Source organism: Euprymna scolopes, chromosome 33 (genome assembly GCF_053919585.1).
Source record: "Euprymna scolopes isolate OS-2025 chromosome 33, ASM5391958v1, whole genome shotgun sequence".
Classification (NCBI taxonomy): domain Eukaryota; kingdom Metazoa; phylum Mollusca; class Cephalopoda; order Sepiida; family Sepiolidae; genus Euprymna; species Euprymna scolopes.
Window position 1 is genome coordinate 71,237,985 of NC_136514.1, and position 22,612 is coordinate 71,260,596.

A 22,612-nucleotide genomic window follows, 5' to 3' on the forward strand; every position below is an offset into this window, starting at 1 on the left:
ATTTATTTTTAAAATGCAGTTTTTATAAAATATGAGGTGAAATTATTTTTTTGTAACAAAATGTTGCAATCTATCAAAGTTTTAATGATATATAAAATAAAGAGTTTAAATTAGCATATATTTAATTTTTTTTATATTTAATCAACCTATACTTATAATTTACCTATATATAATTAATCAATTTATATATTATATATTTAATCAACCTATTCTTATAATTTACCACAAATTCATAAATAAAAAATGGTAATAAATTCAATATTGTTTTCAAAAAAAAAAAAAAAGAAGCAAAACTTTCTCATTCTTAATATATATTAATGAGAAAAAGCAGTTTCTTTTTTTATTTTTTTTCCAAAACATAAGAATCTCGAATTATAATCTTAAATATTTTTAACGTTTTTTTTTTTTGTGCTGAATTGCACAAAAAAAAAAAAACGTTAAAAATATTTAAGGTTAAAACAATTTAAATACCATTCTTCTGAAATGTTCATCTTTAAACAGAATTTTGAGAAAAGGTTTCCTAATTTTTATAATTATTTTAATATAAAAATAGATATTTCTAACTGTAAAATAGTGAAATGAACAGTTCTTTCAAAATTTATTATTGCAAAAATGTTTTATTTGTCACTAGTGCTTACATTTGTAGCGTTATTTTAATCCCAAATGTATTGAAACATAATTCTCTACATTAATATATTAGCCGTTTAAATTGATATTTTTTTGTATGAGAAAAATGTTAGCCCAGCCTACAAATATAAAAATATTTTGAAATAATAAGTTTATATTTTTTAATAAATATATTTATGTAAATCTCAAAATCTAACAAAATAATAGCAAAAAGACGTTACTTCTGTTATTCATATTTTTGCTTTTAATCATCTGTCAATGATGTCACCAATTTCAAGATCTTTGGATGGCCCCTAATAAATAATGTTTATGACTTCTTTACGAAGAAACAAAATGCATTCTGGTGGATTTAATTTTGTAATTAAATTATTTTTAAATATGATTTTCAAAATGTTTTATTTTATACTATCACATTTTTGATTTGAATAAATATTCTATTGATAATAAAATAAAATAAAGATAATTCAAATGTTTGCGCACACAAAGTATTATAAATTATCTTCTACTATATAAATCTCAAACGTTGGTTTGTGTGTGTGTTTGTATGTCGCTTAAAACTTTCGTCAGCCACATCAGACCAGGTTGAAACCGGTACCATCTGAAAGAGCAGTGCTTTGGATGCATATGTACAAATTTGAAAGATTAATTCCGTAGTGGTCAACTGGACCATTTCTTGCAAGTGGGGGGGGGTGTCACTTTTTGTGTCAAGATTCTTGCAAGTCATGCACATGTAATAAACTAAAAGTATGTTTATAAGTGTTATTTTGCAGCGTCATGACATAAGTCGTGGCTGTTACAGCTAGAGCATTTCAGTTGCCGCGGCTCTTTTCTTTTTTTTTTTTTGAGGTGGGGGTTGCACAGGCACTTGCTGCTGTTTTGATTGAAAGAAAAGTTTTGATTCATTTATTTTTTTTTTTTTTTTAGGAGGGGGATTCTCTTCGTATCCCTTTTGCCGAAATATCTGATGGGGGAGGTTGTTCTTCGTTCTTTTGTGGGGGAAGGTATTGATAAAGGTGTTCAATATCCTTATATAGCAGCTGTGTCCAAACAGAAGTTCATGTCCATCTGGGCAATGCCGGATATCCATGCTAGTCTATTATATAATAGACAGTTGTCTATGTGTATGCTTGGCTAAAACTAAAAAATGTGACAAAATAAAGGCTCACAAAGTTGGTATATTCTTGTTCGGTGTTTCCCTAGATGAATAACATCTAAAATTTTGAAAAAATATTCTCTGAGGGTTAATTGGGTTGGAATTTGTTAGGGGGCAGTGTAAGTGTTATTAAGTGCTAATTTGGAAAGATAATGCCGACTCATTCAATAAGGAATCTATTATATAAAGGTTGTGTGTGTGTGTGTGTCTGTCCAGCTAGAAAGAAATGGACTGGGTGGAGGAGAAAGTGGGACTTGGGTTGAGAGAAGAGAAAACAAGAGTGGGAAAAGAGGTAGAAAGATAGAGATTTTAATAGAAACATGTTACATTTTTGTACCCACAGACAATACCAGATAACTTGCTAGTATATAGATAGACAAAACTGAAAAATAATTATAGGAGCTGAACACATTTCATAGTATTCAATATATCGTCTGAAAAAAATCGAAAGTTAAAATTTTAGCCATTATCAAACTTGTCAAGGTTGTATATAATGTAGGAGTTCATTAACTGCAATATAAACAAGCTAGTGAATCTCTATGATGAAAAGAACCAAAATTATCTCCAAAAGTGATTTTTTTTACCTGTTGTGATCTTGACTTTAACTTGGATATACCAAAGTTAAATCAATTCTTACACAGACACAGCTGATAGCATAACGCATAGCTTATCTATATCTTGTTCTCTATCACAGACAGTTACATTTCCGACACGTTTCCCAGACCAGCAAGATCAAGCCTCACTTCTAGATCTTTATCTAACCACAGTCCCAATGATTGTGTAATGAATGCCCATAGCCCACTCGGAAATGTTGATCACACTATGATAATGGTAGAAATGGCCCTAAACTCTCAACCCAAAGCTGAAGAGCCATTACTCAAAAGGACAAGAAGGTTGGCTGGGAAACCATCAGGGATATCATCAGAGATGCCCCATGGGGAAATGTCTTTTCTGTTTCTGCAGAACAGTGTGCAAACTAGACCACTGAATGGTTCAAAGCAGCAATTAAAGCTCATGTTTCCATGTGGAAGTTCTCTAGTAAACCCCACTCTCTTCAATGGTTTACTTCTACTTGCGCAGTTGCCATTACTCAAAGGCAGCATGCATACCGCAGATTTATCCGACATAAATTCAGTACAAACAGACAAAAGTTTATTGAAGCTAGAAGTAATTGGAAGAAAGAAATAGTGACAGCTAAGAGAGAATACACCAAAACTATCAGAAAACGCATTGAAGCGCAGAAATTAGGAACTCGTGATTTCTGGAAAATCTACAGTGTAGTAAATAATGAGCAATCAATAATTTCTCCACTATCCAACAATCATGAGGTTGTTTGCAAGGCAATTGAGAAAGCTAGCATGCTTGCCAGTCGGTTTGCTTCACATTCTAGATTGGACCCAACAGACCATTGATTTTTCTTTGCGAAATGACACCACATTAGATGGTCAGAAAATCACCACTTCTCAAGTGCATAATATCATAAAAAACCTAGACTCCTCAAAAGCATGTGGATCTGATCTCATCGCGGCTGTACTTTTAAAAAAATGCTCTGATGAGGTTGCTCCAGTCTTCTCCAAACTTTACAGCAAATGCCTTAATGAATCTTGCTTTCCTGACTCTTGGAAAACTGCTTCTGTGGTACTAGTTTACAAGAATTATGGCGAAAAAACTGACCCATTAAATTGTCACCCCATTAGCCTCCTCCCTCTTTTTGCTAAAATATTTGAGTCCATAACTAATCAAGCTCTAGTTCATCACTTTACAGTTGCTAAATTTCTGACCGACCGACAATATGAATTTAGGCAAGCCCATTCTACAACAAATATCCTAACTGTAATCTCCGAACATATATACCATACACTGGACAAAGCAAGGGAGAGTAGGGCATTAGCCCTAGATACATCTAAGGCTTTTGACAGGGTATAGCACGATGGTCTTCTCAGGAAAATCAGATCATCTGGTATCACTGGACGAGTACTTAATATAATTAAATCCTTCTTAAAAAAGAGAAGAATCCTGGTTGTACTCAATGGTTGTACATCTAAGCAATATGATATAAATGCGGGTGTACCTCAGGAGCATATCCTTGAACCTTTATTATTTCTAATATTCATAAATTACCTCTCTGATAAAATTTTCTCTGAGATGGGCGTATTTGCTAATGACATCACGCTTTATAACAGGCATGAGGGGAAAATGAATAAACACATATCTAAGGCAATGGCAGAAGCACTAGAGGAAGACCTTCAATCTGTAGTGGGATGGGGACAAAAATGGATTGTCACATTCAATACTGCCAAGACTAAGCTTGTTTCCTTCAATAATTACAAGAAACCTTCTCAACCAGCTAGCAATAATTGTGGCTAAAGGTACATTACCTGAAAGTATTTCTTTCAAACTCCTCGGTCTAACGTTCATAGAAAACATGAGTTGGAACAGACACATTGAGAGCATTGCCAAGGCTGCTGCGAAGAAGGTGGGCTCTCTACCGTGCTAGAAAGTTACTTATGCCTAAAAGTATCCTGAACCTCTACAAGGCCACTATTCACCCATGTATGGAGTATTGTTGTCACCTTTGGGCTGGTGCATCTGCTACTAGTCTCTCACTCCTGGACAGTGTTCAAAAGAGAGTCGCCAACCCGATAGGTCCTGAACTGTCATCTAAGCTTCAACCTTTGTCCCATCGACGAAACCTTGCATCCCTCTGCTTGTTTTACAAGTATTTTAATGATGGTTGCTCTAACAAACTACTAGTCCTTGTACCCCCTCAACATAAATACCCCCCCGACAAACCCGACAAGCAGCAAGATCCCGTTCCTATACAGTAGATATCCCTAGATGTAAGAAAGCCTTCTACTCTAATAGTTTCTTCCCCAACACTGCTAGACTTTGGAATTCCCTTCCAGTTTCCCGCTTCCCCAACTGTAGTGACATGCATAAGTTCAAGTGTAATGTGAACAGGCATCTGCTGCTCAACTCCCTACATAATATCTCTGCAACTCCTGTCACTGATAGTAGCCCCCCTACATCAAAGTGGCACTGTACCTTGTTTGGGTCGAAAATCGAATTAAAAAAAATAAATTCCAAGTTTGACTATAACATCCTTGACTTGACAGAATACACAATCAATTTCACAATCTAATGGGGAGGAGATGCTCACATTCAGCTTCTTTCACACAAGTCTCTCTCTCTTTATTATTATCTTCATGGTAGGTCCTCAGCTGAGCTCTACACCCTGGCCCCTCCCTTGTAAAATATTCACAGCGAAAACTTGTCTCGCTACAACCACAGAAAAGAACTGTCCTTTCTTTGCTGCGGTTGTATCATGAAACCATGTTTGTTTAGCCTAGGCTAGAGATTGCAACACCAGTTATTTCATGAAATATTGGTTTTTTAAAGATGATTATTTAACTTTAAGGGCTGTTTTATATGCCAAAATATATGGTAGTTTAATAAATATGTTCAGTAAAAACATCTTTTATTAAACCATCATATATTTGGTGATAGCTATTAGTCCAAATCATCATTAGATTTAAATGGCTATATTCCCCCCACACCATTTCTAAAAAAAAAAAAAAAAAAAAAAAAAAAATGCGCAACTTATTTGTCCAAGGTTCTCTTGAATGATTTTGTGGTGAGCTGTTGGACTACATTCATGAAGCAGTGATGTGGACAGAGTAAGCAGCCATTTTCTGAGCCAAAATGGTTGATAGTTCAGCTTGTGCATATGAGCGTGATGGCTTCAGTATAATCGACATGTGTGAAACAAATTATCAAGTGGATTTGCCTATTCATGTGTTGTATGCATTGAAGAAGGTCCTCCAGCTATGAGTTACAAACCTGGCATACTTCTGTATAGGTTCAACAATGGACACATATAGGAGAAATATGTTGATGAATTGCTTAAATATTTTTCTTGACGCTGAGACTGTGGAAACATTTTGTATTTTAATGTAATTTAATTTAAACATAAATTTAAATTGGACTTGTTTTTGACTGGGTAAATTGAAGAAAGTATACATTAGCTTGTCCCTTTTCTACTTATTGTTGGTCACTTTTATATTGTTACTATGTACCTGAATACAAGGTGTTGTATGCAAAACACAGTCCTAGTGGCCTTGTAACTGATGACTCGTATTAATATATATATATATATATATATATATATATATATATATATATATACAGGGTGTCCACAAAGTCTGGCTACATTAGAACTGGTTTATTAAAATAAGCCAGAAAGAAATTTCATAAAATGAAAATATTTGATCAATCATTGTGTATGCTTTTGTTCAGTGCACTGTGGCATACACTACTACAGCTGCACAAGCTCATGGTTTTTCTGTTTTACTAATGAAAAACTGTTTGAAGTTCAACATTATCGTTCTTGTGTGATAACCTACTCCCTACCAGTTTATTTAAATTTTAAATAGACATTTTAAAGGCTTTCTTTTGCCTTTGCTATTCTGCTTGCAAAACAAGTATAACACTAGTAGTAGTGCTTGTACTTGCAGTGGAATTCATTTTGAATTTTATAGCCAAGATTAGATTTCTTTATCAATAAAAAATAATTTGCGTTTTTGATGGTTGGTATCAGGTAGAAAATAACTTGAACTCTATAGCAAAAACCAACAACAATTGTCTTGTTTGAGATTCAGATCTACATTGGTATAAAATATAACCAAAGGCAAATGCTTTATCCCCCAAGGATTGAGTGTATAAAATAACAATTATAAAAATATACTAAATAGTGAACATTTATCAAATATTTTTTATACATTTTTAATAAAAAAAGTGTTTTCTACTCACATTGAATACACATTGAAACTGAAGTTATAAACTCTTAGTTTAAATTAGTTTATAAGATAAATTTTGATTTGCTTTTTAAAGTTTGCTTTTGATTTTTATCAAAATTAGTTAATAAAAAATCTACAATGCTCATTTTTATCTTCACCTTCCCAGGTGAGAAGTTAAAAGCTGTTCTCTGAATTAGGTTAATCTATCTTAAGTGTAGCCTAAGTAGATAATCAAGCTTTATTAAAGCAATGTGCAAGTCTTTTTTATTTTAAATGTTTAGTTTTCATTAAAAAAAAAATCGGATTTTCCTGATATGCTGTAATCTGCGCCAGGTTTCATTTTTTTTTTTTTTTTTTTTCTGTGATTGGAAATATTTCATAAATACACTGGCTACAAAATCTGTGAAAGACATTTTTGATGTGATTATTTTTATGTTTAATATAAGATTTTCTTCATTTTCTGCTAAACTTATGTTTTTGTATTGAAGAATAAGTCTGATTTCAAGCCTTGGAAAGGTAATGACCTGAAATGTGTTGTGGACTATTTGACATTCGCCCTTAAGGTTGCACATTAAGGGGCTCATCCATCATCCAGTGCCTATTTTTGGCATTTTTTTGTAGTCATAAAATGTTTCAATTATAGTCATTTGTTTTCCTAGTTTTGATTTATTTTTTTTATTCCATTTTCACCCAAAAGAAGGAACAGTACAACTTTAATGTAGGGATTTCTACTGTGCAGAGGTGGGATCTTGCTGCTTGTTGGGTTTGTCAGTATTTATGTTGAGGGGGTACAAGTGCTTGTAGTTCGTCGGAGCATTCACCATTAAAGTACTTGTAGAACAGGCAGAGGGATGCAGCATTTTGTCAATGAGAGAGAGCCTGAAGCTTAGATGACAGTTCAAGACCTATGAGTTTGGCGACTCTTTTGAACTCTGTCTAGGAGCGAGAGACTAGTAGCAGATACACCAGCCCAAATGTGACAACAATACTGCATACATGGGCGAATAGTGGCCTTATAGAAGTACAGGATGCTTTTAGGCATAAGTAACTTTCTAGCACGGTAGAGAGAGCTTATCTTCCTTGCAGCGGCTCTGGCAATGCTCTCAATGTATCTGTTCCAACTCATGTTCCCTGTAAACGTTAGGCTGAGGAGTTTGAAAGAAGTACCTTCAGGTAATATATCTTTAGCCATTGCTATTCGTGCTTGAGAAGGTTTCTTGTAATTATTAAAGGAAATAAGCTTAGTCTTGGCAGCATTGAGTGTGACCATTTATGTCCCCCCTTCTACTACAGATTGGAAGTCTTCCGTTAGTGTTTCTGCCACTTCCTTAGATATGTGTTCATTTGTTTTCCCCTCCTACCTGTTGTAGAGCTTGGTGTCATCAGCAAATACACCCATCTCAGAGACAATTTTATAAGGGAGGTCATTTACGAATATTAGGAATAATAAAGGTCCAAGGATAGGTCCCTGTAATACTCCCGCATTAATATATTGTTTAGATGTAGAACTGTCGAGAACAACCAGAACTTTTCTCTTACTTTAGAAGGATTTAATTATATTAAGTATTTGTTCGGTGATACCGTATGATCTGATTTTCCGGAGAAAACCATCGTGCCATACCCTGTCAAAAGCCTTAGATATATCTAGGGTTACTGGTATACCCTCCCCTGCTTTGTATATGAATTACAAAATATCTGATATTTCCCCAAAACTTCTGGTCTTGATGGAGGGGAGACTAAAACTTGCTGCTATGGTATAACATAACAGCAAGGGGAGACCTGATTCTAAATATTTCTCATATGTTATATCTCTCCTCTTTGGTTTTCATACATAAAGTAAATTTCACAGTGTATAAAGATTGTTTGATACTGGAAATATTCATAATTATACCCTATTTCCAAAAGAGGGAAGATATAGTATGATAAATATTTGGAATCAAGTCTCCCTTGCTGTTATTTCAGATCATTTGAAACCATAGCAGCAAGTTTTAGTCGCCCCTCCATCAAGGCCAGAAGTTTGGGGAAATATATATAATATAAATTTGAGTATATGAAACTAATGTACCTTTCCCTTTCTTTTAATTATTATATGTAATCGTTTCTTTTTATAAATATTAGCTTTTGTAAATGTCATCATTGCACATTTTTTTTGAAATGGCAATATATATTAATCTAAATGAAAATACATTTCTGTAATGATGAAACTAAATTACAATGTCAGCATAATTAAAAAAATCTTTGTAAATTATATCCATGTTGACAAGCATCAAAATACAAACGTTATTAAGAACATTCCATAGGTGAATCTAGTCAGTTAAGAATAAATTTGAACAACAATCTCTTTTTCACTCAGAATTATTTTCTTACCAAATATAGATTTAAATAAGATAATTATTTTCATTGAAAAAAAAAAAAAAAAAAAACAATTTGAAGTATTTTCTTTGCCAATATTGAATGTGTTAAATCAGTTATTGACGTGTGTAGATTGATTAGTATTTGATGAGTGCATTTGCAAAGATTTACATTAAACACATTAAAATATAAATGTTTGATTTTGAAAGAAGAAAAATGATGGTAGTGATTATTCTCATTTTATTTCTTTTTAAATGGAATATGTTCTTATAGTAATGATAAGCATTGTAGATATATATAATAATATAGTGTTTGGTTAAAATCTTCATAAACTTATCTTTTCCCAATTTTTTCTTTTTACATATTTGCTAGGGCAGCAACAATTTGATTAAAATATGCAGTTTCATAGACTGTCCAATCATCAGAAGTGTATTAACTTCTGAATAATTTTCTGTATTTCAATGAATACAATTCAAGCTTCAGATAATTAGATGATCCATGGAACTGCAGTAAAGTGTCATAATAAGCGACATACTAGTATTATTACAAAGCTCTATTAGAAATACTATTGAGCTCTTTGTGTATGCAAGGTCTGCTGTATTTGTATCTCATTTAGGATTTATAGGAGTTGATTTTCAAATTGTTATATAACATGAAAATCAACCTTTCACAATTGGAAGAGACACAAAGGGTTTCATGTCAAAACAAAAATAGTATCCTATCATAAATATTCTAATCATTGCAAACAGTTTTTGAAATTTTTATTTTAATAGGAAATTATATAATAGAATATCTGATTTCCAATTATATAAATGCAACAAGAAAAATATGAAATGTGCTAAAAAACGGTCTATAATAATAAAATTATAGTAAAAATAGAATTAACAGAAAAAATATAATTTTGGTTCATCCATTATAAATTCATGAATTTTGGAGATAATAGTAAGGCTACTCAAAATTATCAATATGAATAATATTAAAATTATTGCTGTATGGAAAAAATAAAAAAGTTACTAATACTAACATTAATAGCAATAGTAATATTATCACTACTAGTAATAATATTAGCTTAATTGTAGAATGAAATTGTAGAAACAATTGTCCATTGATTAAATGTTTAACAGTTAATGGCAAAACATTGAATAACAATATTAATAATTAAAAAAATATATTAAGAGCCACAGAAAGTCCACTCAACAGTAGATATAGTTATTATAAGATGACATTTAAAAACGAAAAAAATATAAAAATAGTCCATCATCATGAAATGAAAAAAAGCATCAATGTTAATATTAATTTGGTAAATCTTAAAATTAGCATCTTCTTGTAATATAAAAACTGTATATTATGTTAAGTGGAAATATTAAATTATAAACGGGAAATAACTAAATTAAATAAACAAAATAAAAAGTTATATAGCCAAACGTCTATATTTGTCATTTAAGTCCTGATTAAACAAACAAAAGAATTCCTAATAAAAAAATACTTATGTAGTCACTCTTACATTAAAAATAACTAAAGTATTTTATATTATATTTCATATTAAAAACGAAATATAAATGATTGTTTTTAATATTTCATATTTTTAATTGTTAAATCAAATCATGAAACAAATCATGTTTATGTATTTAATCATGTAATTATCAACTATTGTATACATGTATACAAATTGACAAAATGCACTGATACCACACTATATTTGTAAAATAAAAAAACCCCATTTAATTCAACATTTGTATATAAATCTGATGATCAGAGATATTGTGAAACTAGTAAAGTATTAAAATAAGTCAAATTGATTATTATTGTTGAATCAAAAATATTGTGGTTCTAATGAAAGAAAAGTGTATTTGAAAATGGAAGAGTGCAAATGTTTTACATAAAAAAAAAGTGTTATCATTTATAACTGTTATATGAACCACTTCTGGTGGTGATCAGTTCAGACAAAATGCTGTACCAACTCACATGCAAAGACACATTTTATAAACAGCACACAACTACACATTCATATGTTTACACATCCAAGGAGAAAAATATACTTAAATTACACACAGAAGGAATAGATTCTATTAAAGAGACAGAAATGAATAAGATCATAAAACTAATGACTTTGACTGTTCTCCACATACCCTACAACACAGGCCAGAGGGTCATGGTTCGATCAGAAAAATGTAGAATGCTTGTGACCTTCCATTTTTGTGCGCACACACACACACACACACATAATAAATCTAACATCCCACAGTTTATATATATATATATATATATATATATATATATATATATATATATATATATATATATATATATAAAACAAAACAGATGTCCCAATTGTTAACACTTCTTTATTGGTTCATATAGACATAATTTTTGCCAGTACCTTTTTCATGCTATATTATATTATGTAAATGGTTATGAATAAGTGAAGAAAAAATGAAATACTTAAAAATAATCCCAACCTTGTACCTCTAATATTTTAAATCCAATTTTTTATATAACATAATTTTAAGTAGATCTATTACTTTTGAGAAAAAAATATTTTTAATTGCTTATCTTGGAAGTGTTGAAGATTAATCCGAGAAGTAAATAAAAAAAAAAAATAAAGTTTTGTAATTGAAGGGTTTTTTTAATTTCATATCTTCCCCATCTATAAATGTGTTTCATAATGTTCAACATATAACCTTGAGGATTGCCTCATCCATCAAAACGTTTGTTATGAGCCAATAAGTTTTAACAATTGGAATTTCTACATGTTAATATATCGCAAACATGAAAAATCAACTTAATGGAACAGATTCTATCCAAGACAGCAAATTTTGCACACACAAAAAGTCTGATTGTACTTCCAGATAGAACTTCATAACAATAGCAAACAATTAAAAGGGATCCACCTAAATATCTCGGTACAACTTCGTTGTAATTGGAACTGGCAGAAGTGTATTCTTATCTTGTATATATGTATGTATATACAGTTGAATATAAGTTTAATCTGGGTTGCATTTAAATATATAAACACGAATGGAATAAAAATGCACATTTGAAGATTGGAACTCCCATGAAGCTATAGTAAGGTGAAGATGAACCTCTTTTTTTGTGATTTTTTTATATATCACCGTTTCTTTTTTTTTTTTTTTTTTTTTTTTTTTTTTTTTTTAAATGATGTTTGTCATCTTTCTGTGTTACTTTTTAATGCTAAGAACGAAATTAATGAGTGTATACAATTTCTCGAAATATTTGATTTTGGTTTTTAATGATTAGAATTCAGAAAAGTATGTGTGCATCTGTGTTGGGCCACATGCAAAACAAAAAAATACGTTCCTGTTAAACTAAAAGAACGGTAACCTATGAACTAAAAATGGATTTTAAATCAAAACTAATAAGTGTGTGGTTAAAATCTTCATAAACTTATCTTTTTTCCAAATTTTTCTTTTTAAATTTAAAAGACGAATATCATCTCATCCAAATACATTGTTGTAAATTTGTTCATTATTACCACTTGTTATTTGCATATGAAACTACTTGATGGTAAGTTACCTATGCTTTTGTTTTTTATTCCATTTCTTATTTATTGTGTCTCGCTGGTAACGGCTTTAGTCTCTTTTCTGTCCCGTTGTTTGTTAGTCATATGTTCACCTTTTTTATTTTTTTTACTGTAGACTGAAGCACGCATCATTTTATGCCTAGAAAGTACAGACTTGTTGACCCCTTTTTTCTTTTTAACTGTGATCAATAAATAAAACTGCTTTGAATCCGAAAAAAAAACTGACCACAAGTCACTTAAACTTTAGAACCGTTCTTCTTCTTATAATAATAATCACCTGCTTGAATTAAAAGCTGCACATTATTATCAATTTCCATAACCGCTTTTTCTATTTTTTGCCATCTTGTGTGTAGGGGTGGGGTTTGGGGGTTGGAGACCCTTAACTGCTTGAGCTTGACTGATATGTTCATTTCTTTCCACTGGAATGTGTGAACTCTGTAAATATGTTAACAAGTTTTGTGTTGGACTTTTTATCCTTTAATTTGACTGAAATCCTGTAACATTTGGTAAGAATATTTTCCTTTCTAATCTTTTGTTTTATTTTTCCTTCCTGATTCCAAATCCACCCCCATCGACTTTACAGACATTTCTAATTAAGATAATTGTATGAATCTCATCTATTTGTAAGGCTAGATTGTTCAATTATGCAATTTACCAGATTAGCTATTAAGTTAGGAAAAAAAACTCTGCCCCTTCTTTTTTTATATACATTTCATCTAGATTTAGTGATTTATGTTTTTAATAATTTAAGATTTGATGATAAGATTTTTTTTTTCAAAATAAATAAATGTATGTATGCAATGAGTTGTTAATTAAAAGAAAGCTAGATATCACATGCACACATATTTGTCAGACTTTCAGGGTCAAACCCCAAATAGTATTTAAGTTGATAATTCAAACTTTGCTTCTGACTAGCCAATTTTCATTTGTTAAAGTATTTTGCTACAATTTATTATAAAAATTAGTTTATGTGAACATTTTAAATAATCATCAAAAAGTAAATTGAAGAACATAATAGTTGACTACTTTAAGTTAAAAATGTAAAAATAAATAAAAACTAAATGGTTTTTACTGCATCCTAAGCAACACCAACTTGAATACAGCTAGTAAAATATTTAAAAAGAAAAAATTGAAGGCTTTAAAAAGAAATTATTCAGATATTTTTTTCTTTTTTCATTCAGCTCTTCATGAAATGTAATGGAAGCTAAAAATGAATAAGTGTTTGCATATAATTTCTTTCGGCTATTCCTATTGGTTGATTATATAAACTCAGGAGATCAGTAGTTTCCAACCTTTTTTTTTTTTAACATCGCAGCACATTATTGAGCTCTTTAAATTTTCACGGCACACCTATCACAAAAAATGAATATTTTCTATTCATAAAGCCTTTTTACAATTAAATAATAATAATAATAATAATAAAAACAATCATATAAGAAAATTTTTATTCACATGAATAAAAAGTATATCCTGTATTCAGTATCTGGTATAGAATAATAATGGTGAATGTCAGTGGGACAGTTGTGACTGGTGCTTCTTTACTACTGCTGCTATATCTGGGCAAATGTGAGAGAGAAGTATTAACTCTTCTTCAGTGTTTTTAAGTCTTTCACATTTTTTAATTTTCAATATTGTTTCGGTAAGAAAATTCCAGTTCATAGGTATGTAGTTGAAACTGCAGCAAGACTTTGATGTTTTTTTTTGTTTTTTTTTACTTAGAGTTGGACACTCTTCCATAACAGAAATCTAAAAGGCATCTAATGACAGTTGTGCGTACTTCAATTTAAGTCCACGGTCACTGGAAAGGCTAACTAATTCTTCCTCTTCCAGATTGGAAATATTGATAATCGATAAATCTAGGAAAGGATTTTGAATCAAATCAAATTCTTCAATACTGATTAAGGTGAAAATCTTCAATTTTATTTTCTAAACATGCTTACTAATAATGGAAATCATGTTGGTAATGCAAACATATGTAAATTATCTACCTTCATTCTATTCTTCCATATTGTAATTTTCTCCTTAAAAGTAACTAATTTATCTGTTGCTGTAAAAAATGTTTTCATTTCTGCCTTGCATATTGTTGTTCAGACTATTGAGATGTCCAACTATTTCACTTAAGTTCTCTATTTTTACTCTATTTTGAACATTCACAATTCATTTTTCAGGTATTTACAAAATCTACCAAGTTTTTCAATTTCCAAAAAAATAATTTTTTCTGAAGCTCAAGCGAGATAGCACCTTTTCTTTCGCCAACAATGTCACTTCTGTGTGCAATAGTAAACGCACACGTTATCCTTGCAAAGCAACTAAAAAAATTCTGGACTTCATCAGCCGAGTTTGTAAGAAATATACCATTTCAATCACTTGATTCAACAACTCCTTTAGTTAATTTTGTGTTTGAAAACTAAAACTTCTCTGTGTAAAACACAATGAGTTCACACGATGTTAGGATTCTGTTTTTCCACTAAAGATGCAAAACCGTTAACAGAACCAACCATTGATGGTGCTCCATCGGTACATATACATAAATCCCATGATAAGCCATATTTTTCTAGGCATATTGTGATTGTATGAAAAAAAGTTCTTGATTTTTCATAGTTGTGGGTAACTGTTTGCAGCATAGAAATTGATTAACTATGTCATCTTCATCAATCCCATAAGTGGTTACTGATGTCAGTGGATTCATCGATTTGGAGAGCAGACTATTTTGAAACTCTCCTTAATATTATCAGACCAGTGAAAAATCCTTCTTTTGAATTGTATTGAAAGAGGGATTTTGCTCATTTCTTGTTCGGCCTTATCACCAAATATACTTTTCACTATTTTTTGCATGCTGGAAGGATCACTGTCTCTGCAAGAATAAGAGACTTCAATTTAAGAGCAATAATTTCTGCCACCTCATATGAAGCTAATTTAGCTTTCTTGGACATAGTTATTGTTTTCTCAAATAGTTGACTTTGCACTGCATTTAATTCGAACAACTGTTGGAAATAATCAACATTTTGTGTTTGAAGGTGATGATGATTAGTAGTAAAGTGTCTTTTCATTTTACTTGGAACGATTGTTTCATTAGACAATATTTGGTTACACACAGTGGAGAAGGAACCTATGTATCTCCAGTTCAGTGAAATCCAAATTTCAAGTAATGATCACTATACAGTTTTTTTGTTTTTTTTTAAATGAAATTGTAGAAATATTGTTGTCACAATGCCTTTTTTTTTTTTTTAGAAACTTATACATAATTAAGAATGAATTGAATCTAAAATTAAAAAAATTCATCAAAGCAAACTTTTATCATATTTAATCATGTTTTATCTTATCAAAATCTTAATTTACAAAACCTAAATATTAAATAAGAAATATCAGCAAAGAATTTAATATTGTAAACGAGATACATAGATGATATAAAGCATAAATCAACGTATACCAATGGTTATTAATATCGAGAAATTCAAAATACACAATTTAAACGATTTCTTACACATTTTATTTTTTGATATTTTAACGTTAACATCATGTAAATACAAACAATTCCCGTTATAACGATATAAAAGCTGTTTTTCACCTAAAACGATTTGTAATTTCCACCCATAATCTCTTCACAACATACCAGTAATCATTCCACAGCACGGTGGTTGGGAACCACTGCATACATGAATAGTTTTGACAGCCACTTTGAAGATGTTTATGATATTCAAATCTTATTCAGATTTATATTAGATGCAGAGATATAATGAAAAATGTTATATAACACTAGACTACCCGTGACCCGTTGGGTCAGTATATTAGCTATGGAATTCATGTATGAGCGTGACACTTGTGATGTAAAGAAAATAGTTTTTTTTTACATAACAGAAACATTTCTATGAAAGTATATTAAAATGAAAAAAGAATATAGATAGATTTCTATGAGTCGTTCTGTTTATTATAATTGATTATTTTTGAAAAAAAATTTACAGTTACTAAATTATAAGTGGTTGGCCATAGGTAGATGTGCACTGAACAGATACCATAATACTTATAGTTAAATCCAAATTTTGATATATCTGCTTTTTTTTTTTTTTTTTTTTTACATCGTTCATTTCTGTATTACGTTTAAGTTATTTTAAACCCCACTCTTCCCATGTTAAATAATAATTTCGAAATAATAACGTTAATATTTTAGCGTCTCAATTGTTCTTTTGTTTTTTGTTTATTTTAAACCCCACTCTTCCCATGTTAAATAATAATTTTGAAATAATAACGTTAATATTTCAGCGTCCCAATTGTTCTTTTGTTTTTTTTTGTGTTTTCGCGTTTAAATTATCCAAATAAACAATTGTTAATACTATCTGCTTTTTTTTTTTTTTTTTTTTTTTTTTTACATCGTTCATTTTTGTATTACGTTTAAGTTATTTTAAACCCCACTCTTCCCATGTTAAATAATAATTTCGAAATAATAACGTTAATATTTCAGTGCGTAGGTCATGCGCGCATGCGCAACCGGATGTCATAAACTGGAAAGTGGGTTACATACATTGTTACAAGATCATTTGAGTTTTATAATTATATAGATTGAAAATAATTTTGTTGTGTAAATATATAAATTAAATGAATATATTCGAAATAAGTGAAAAAAGAAAATAGGAATTTTTAAAAAGTTTTTCTTTTGGGAATGAGCATTCGTTTTTTTATTTTTATTTATTTGTAAAAGAATGCTTCAAAACAACACTGAAATGAACACATTGTATCCGTTCAGTTATTGTTTAATTATTAATGTAATTTAACTATACACAAAAATAATGCGTTAAAAAAAAAATCTAAATAATAAAGTTGATTTTTCCCTGCTGCACATTCAGCACATTTAATAACTAAAACTTTAATCTGCTAATTTGTTTCACCAAATTATGTGTTCATTTTGTTGTCTTTCAAACTTTTTTTATTTTCTCTAGCTTAACTGTTTCTCCCAAAAGGTTTTTACTTAATATTTACTTCTACTGACAACAGTAACATTGGTACCTAATTGTTCATGGCATTGTTATGCTGTGAACATCATTTGTGTTTACCTTCTTTTTTCTTTTTAAACATTACTGATTTTCTGTTATCTGCTGTATCTATATATTTATATTGTTTTGCTTTCTCGTCATAGTTTTAATGAAAGCAAAGTGGTGACTATTCTATTTCACCAACAATGCAAATAGAATATTTTCAGTGACTAAATTAGGAAATAACACTGTCACCATATATCTTAGTTGGAATTCTTGAATAAACAAAAATACAAATCTGTGCTTATTCTACATGACCAACAAAAATATAGAATTACTCCTGGCGGGTGGGGAGGATGAAACACTTAATTTTAGAATTTACAGTCGGGTGAATAGTTTTGCATATATCTTTAATGTAATGTGTTGCTGTTTTTTGTTTTTTTTTTCTTATGAAATATTCCAGAGAACAAATACTAGCTGGAAGATCTGACTATATAAATACTAGTAGGAAGATTTAATGTTCCTATTTACTTGCCTTCCCGCGAGGGTAGAGTTAGAGTTTTTAATGTGGGGAAAATCCATCTCCTCAGAAAAAGGCGCTCTGGATAGGAACAAAAATAAAACTTGTCTGTTATGAAGGATTTCTTCTCCACTGACCGAGAACAAAAAAGATGAAGTGTAGCATCAGAACAGATACTACACTGTGATCTTGGCTCGAAGGCCAAGAAAGACAAATCAATGTTGCTCAGGATTACATATATTTTCCCGAGCAATGCCGGCACATAAATTCTGATTGTGTGTCTGTGTGTATATATATATATATGTGTGTGTTGGATGAATTAATTGTAAATCCCAAAAATTTGAACATTTTGCGATATTGGCACTGGAAAAATTTTAGCCTAATTTCCTATTCCAAAAATGATTGTTTATTTTATTTTTATTTTTTTTGATTTTCCATTGCTGGTACTAATGTTAAATATTTGTTTAGTTTTAACTACCAGTAAATCTTAAATCTAAAGACTTTAACAGATTTAGATAAAAATGACAGCAGAAAAAATGGCATGGTAAAAGTAGCGTAAATAAATAAAAGAAGAGGAACAGTTTTTGCTAAAAACCTACCTGCTTATGTATATATTGAGACAAAAATTAAAATATCTACTAATGTAAATGTAGTCTGGATATATTTTTAATTTTGCAACATTATATGAACACGTTTTTACAGTAATCCGAAAAACAAAAAAAAAACAAACAAAAAAAAACAACTATAACTGAACATTAAGAAATTTAAAAAGAATCTAAATCTGCAACATTGAAAACATAATCAGGAATTGTATTGTAAACTGGAAAAATATTTGAATCGTTTCATTATTTATATATTTCAATTCAAAGGCTATTAAACACCACACTAAAAAGCATGTAAAAAATGATTAATTTTGATTAAATGTGTTTTAAATTTTATTCTTTTGAATGGTTTTCACGTTGGAGTAATTATAAATCCATTAAGGGTTTTGCTTCACTAATTTCTGAAACTTCAATGCACCATTAATAACAACTGTATTCAAAATATTAGTCTTATTTTGTATTTCATATAAGTAAACGTTATTTTAAAAAATCTATTTCATATGTGATGGGTATTTTAATATGAAATCTAATTTATCAGATTTTTCTCTTGTACACATAAACAGCTATGATTGTAGGAGATATTTTAGGTCACCATTTATGCATTGGGTACTTTTTTTTATATAGAAATCCCCGAATAAGTCCATTTTATAAAATTAATAAGTTTTTGAAAATAAAACTCATCTCTTCATTCAGTATTTTTTAAAATATTTTTATGATAACATGCTGAATTATGTTTGTATATACATTATCATCTTCCTCACCCATTTGAAAAATGTAATTGACTGATCCTTTAGGATGAACTATGCAATTTTGAATTATCTGAGTTTGCTAAAGTAAAAAAAAAAAAATGAATTGATCCAAAAGTAGAGTTATCCTGTTGATTTAAAAAAAAAAAAATAAAAAAATACGTAATTTTAATACACATTTAATTATTAAAATTAAAAGAATTAATTAAATTATTAAAATTAAAAGAAAAAATAACATTTTATTTAAAAACAATTTAGCTTTATAGAAGAAAGACAATCTTTACTTAATGTTATTAAACTTTATAAATATCTATTATTTCAAAAACATCAATAGTAAGTTAATTATACACATAGGGAATAAAATAATCGTGGAAATTCCACAGGTCTCTGCTAATGAAAGAATCTTTTCTAAAATCATGTTTTTGGAGATAAAGAAACATGACTGTTGCTATTACGCACACACATTCTTATACCAATATCTTTCATATTTCTCATGTTTAATAATTGCATTTTATAATACTAAATGATTTTTATAGCTTGTGAATTTAACTTTCTGAAATTTTCTTTTTCTTTTTTTTTCTCTATTTTAACTTTATTTCAGCATTTTCAAATGCCTCACTTCAACCTTTGAACTTTTTCAATTGTGTTAGTTGTAAAATGTTTAATTTTTTGTTTCAGCTCCCCTCTTTTACATAAACAGGTTACATAAATCATTCTTGTCAGATAATTCCTATTTCAGTCACCCAAATTATTTAGAATGAAATAATATTTTTAATAGAACTATCATTGTAATGAGAAATGCAGAAATGAAAACTTGCCAGGAAAAAAAGTATTTGCTGCCTTCATAAACTCAAGTTCATAATTTTTTAGTTAAAGAACAGGGGATGGTTTTAAGTGTATGGCAAATGTTTTACCATCTCCAGTTGATGTGTAAGGAGTATAAAAGATGAGAACTCGTATATGTACATAAAGTATATTTGGATGGTGAGGCTATTAAGGTTGTTCAAAAGTTTTCTTCGTCATACCATTGGAGCACAAGAAGATGATGTAAGTGGGGTTGTATGAGAAGTGTGTTCAGGGAACTATTGCCATTATGAATCAGCAGAGTATTATCACTGTTGACCAAGAGTAGAGTTTATCAGGCATGTGTACGGTGTGTGAAGATGTACAGAAGTGAAACCTGGCCAATCACGTTTGAGGACATATGTTGCATGGTGAGATATGGATGTGTAAATGTTGATTAATCACCTCTGAAAGACTAAATCTGGATAGTAGAAAGAAATATGTACAAAACATAAGGTTTGTTATATTGAAAGAATGACTGGAAATGCTTGGGTTAATACATATAGGGGGTAGCAGGGTTAGTTGGTAGGAAAAGACCAAGGAAAACTAGGGAGGAACTAGGGTAAGGATGGAGTTGAGAGAAAATGATAAGGATGGACTTGAGAGATAGAGGAATAAACACCGGGTCAGAGATCGGTTAGCTTGGTAGTCAATTTTTAAATTTTGACACCTTATGTAAAATGGATGTTTAACAGAATATAATTTTAGTTGCAAGTTTTTCAACCTCCCAAAATAGTAAAACATTTTCTTTTTCCTAATGACTATTTTTATTTATTGGCTGAGTTTTCATATCAGCATTTCAAGTGTAATATAAAACTTTGACTTAGTTTTTTATGTTATTTTTATTAAAACATAAAAAGAAGTATTGGAAGTAATACCAGTAATGCCCACTGACCATAAAAACGCCCTGGATATTTGAAGATTTCAAGGTAGGTCTACTAAAATAGTCATATTTTAAAAATACCGAAACATTTTAAGTCCTCAAAATACAACCATTTTTTTTTTTTTTTTTTTAAATGAATATCCTTTCCCATGCTTTAATAAATAACATATATTTGAAGAGATTTTTTGGAAAATAATAAAATTGTTAACACTATGAAACAGCCATTTTGTGTCATTTGCTTTTTACCACTTAGACCAATCTCCTATGAGAAATTTAATAGTGAAATTTGGACAAAAATCAGAAAAAACAAATCTTATTGCCCGAGTAACTGATTCATAGTTTTTGTAGTCTTAAAATAAAACATGGCTGGTTTTGATCATTTTTTTTTTTTTTTTCCAAATAATTTTTCATACTCTGATTAATAAGTAAATTTTTTTTTATTTTTATGCACTAAGATGATAATTCTGTGTTGATTTCTCTTTTGGTACCAGCCATTTTTATTTAGGCGCTTGTAAACAATTGTAACCCGTTTTCAACAAAAGTAAACAATGTAATTAGTAGTGCTCATAATTATAATCTTGAGCAGCAGCAGCAGCCACTTTTTGCCTTTTACTTTGAAGCAATGAGTTTTTATGAAATTTTCACCCCAAACAAGGCACAGTGCCACTTTTAAATAGGGGGCTACTATTGGGGACATAAGTTGCAGGGATATTATGAAGGTAGATGAGCAGCAAGATGTCTGTTCACATTACACTTGAACTTCTGCATGTCAGTACAGTTGGGAAAACAGAATTCTTGAAGGGAGTTCCAAAGTCTAGCAGTTCTGGGGTAGAAACTATTGGAGTAAAAGGCTTTCTTACACCTACTGTGTAGGGGTGGGATTTAGCTGCTTATCGGGTTTATCGGTGGTATTTACATCGAGGGAGTACAAGTGCTTGTAGTTCCTCAGGGCATTCATCATTAAAATAGTTGTAGAACAGGCAGAGGAATGCAACATTTCATCAATGGGACAAAGGTTGAAACTTAGATGATAGTTCAAGACCTATCAAGTTGGTGACTCTCTTTTGAACTCTGTTCAGGAGCGAGAGATTAGTAGCAGATGCACCAGCCCAAATATGACAACAGTACTCCATACATGGGCGAATGGTGGCCTTTATAGAGGTACAGGATACTTTCAGGCATAAGTAGTTTTCTAGCATGGTAGAGAGAGCCCACCTTCACAGCAGCCTTTGAAATGCTCTCAATGTGTCTGTTACTACTCGTATTCTCTGTGAACGTTAGGCCAAGGAGTTTAAAAGAAGTACTTTCAGGTAATGTGCTTTTGGCTATTGCTATTGGTGCTAGAGAAGGTTTCTTGTAATTATTAAAGGAAATCTTAGTCTTGGCAGCATCGAATGTGACCATATTTAAAAAAAGAAACTTTTTTTTTTTTTTTGTAAAATTTTCTTTAAGAAATAGTAGTTTTCAAATATACTTTCAAACTTGTAATAAATGATTTTATAGCTGCCAATTAAGAAAAAGAAATAAGATTCTACCCTTTTTAGACGGTTATATGTGAATACTCTAAAAAATCTTAGAGGAA

General features: G+C 30.3%; 1 protein-coding gene across 20 annotated transcripts in view; it reads left to right on the top strand.

Annotated features, from left to right (window-relative positions):
• Positions 1–22,612, top strand: part of LOC145258289 (uncharacterized) — a 175,922-nt gene that overhangs the window by 27,843 nt on the left and 125,467 nt on the right. For 2 of the 20 annotated variants that reach the window (XM_080116306.1, XM_080116314.1), the window contains exon 1: positions 14,189–14,372. The exons of 16 other annotated variants lie outside the window; for them this stretch is intronic. The gene's annotated coding sequence lies outside the window, so the exon portion shown is untranslated. Of the gene's footprint in view, positions 1–12,056; positions 12,454–14,188; positions 14,373–22,612 lie in introns of those variants that run through there. 2 more of the 20 variants (XM_080116315.1, XM_080116309.1) reach the window with 2 other exon arrangements.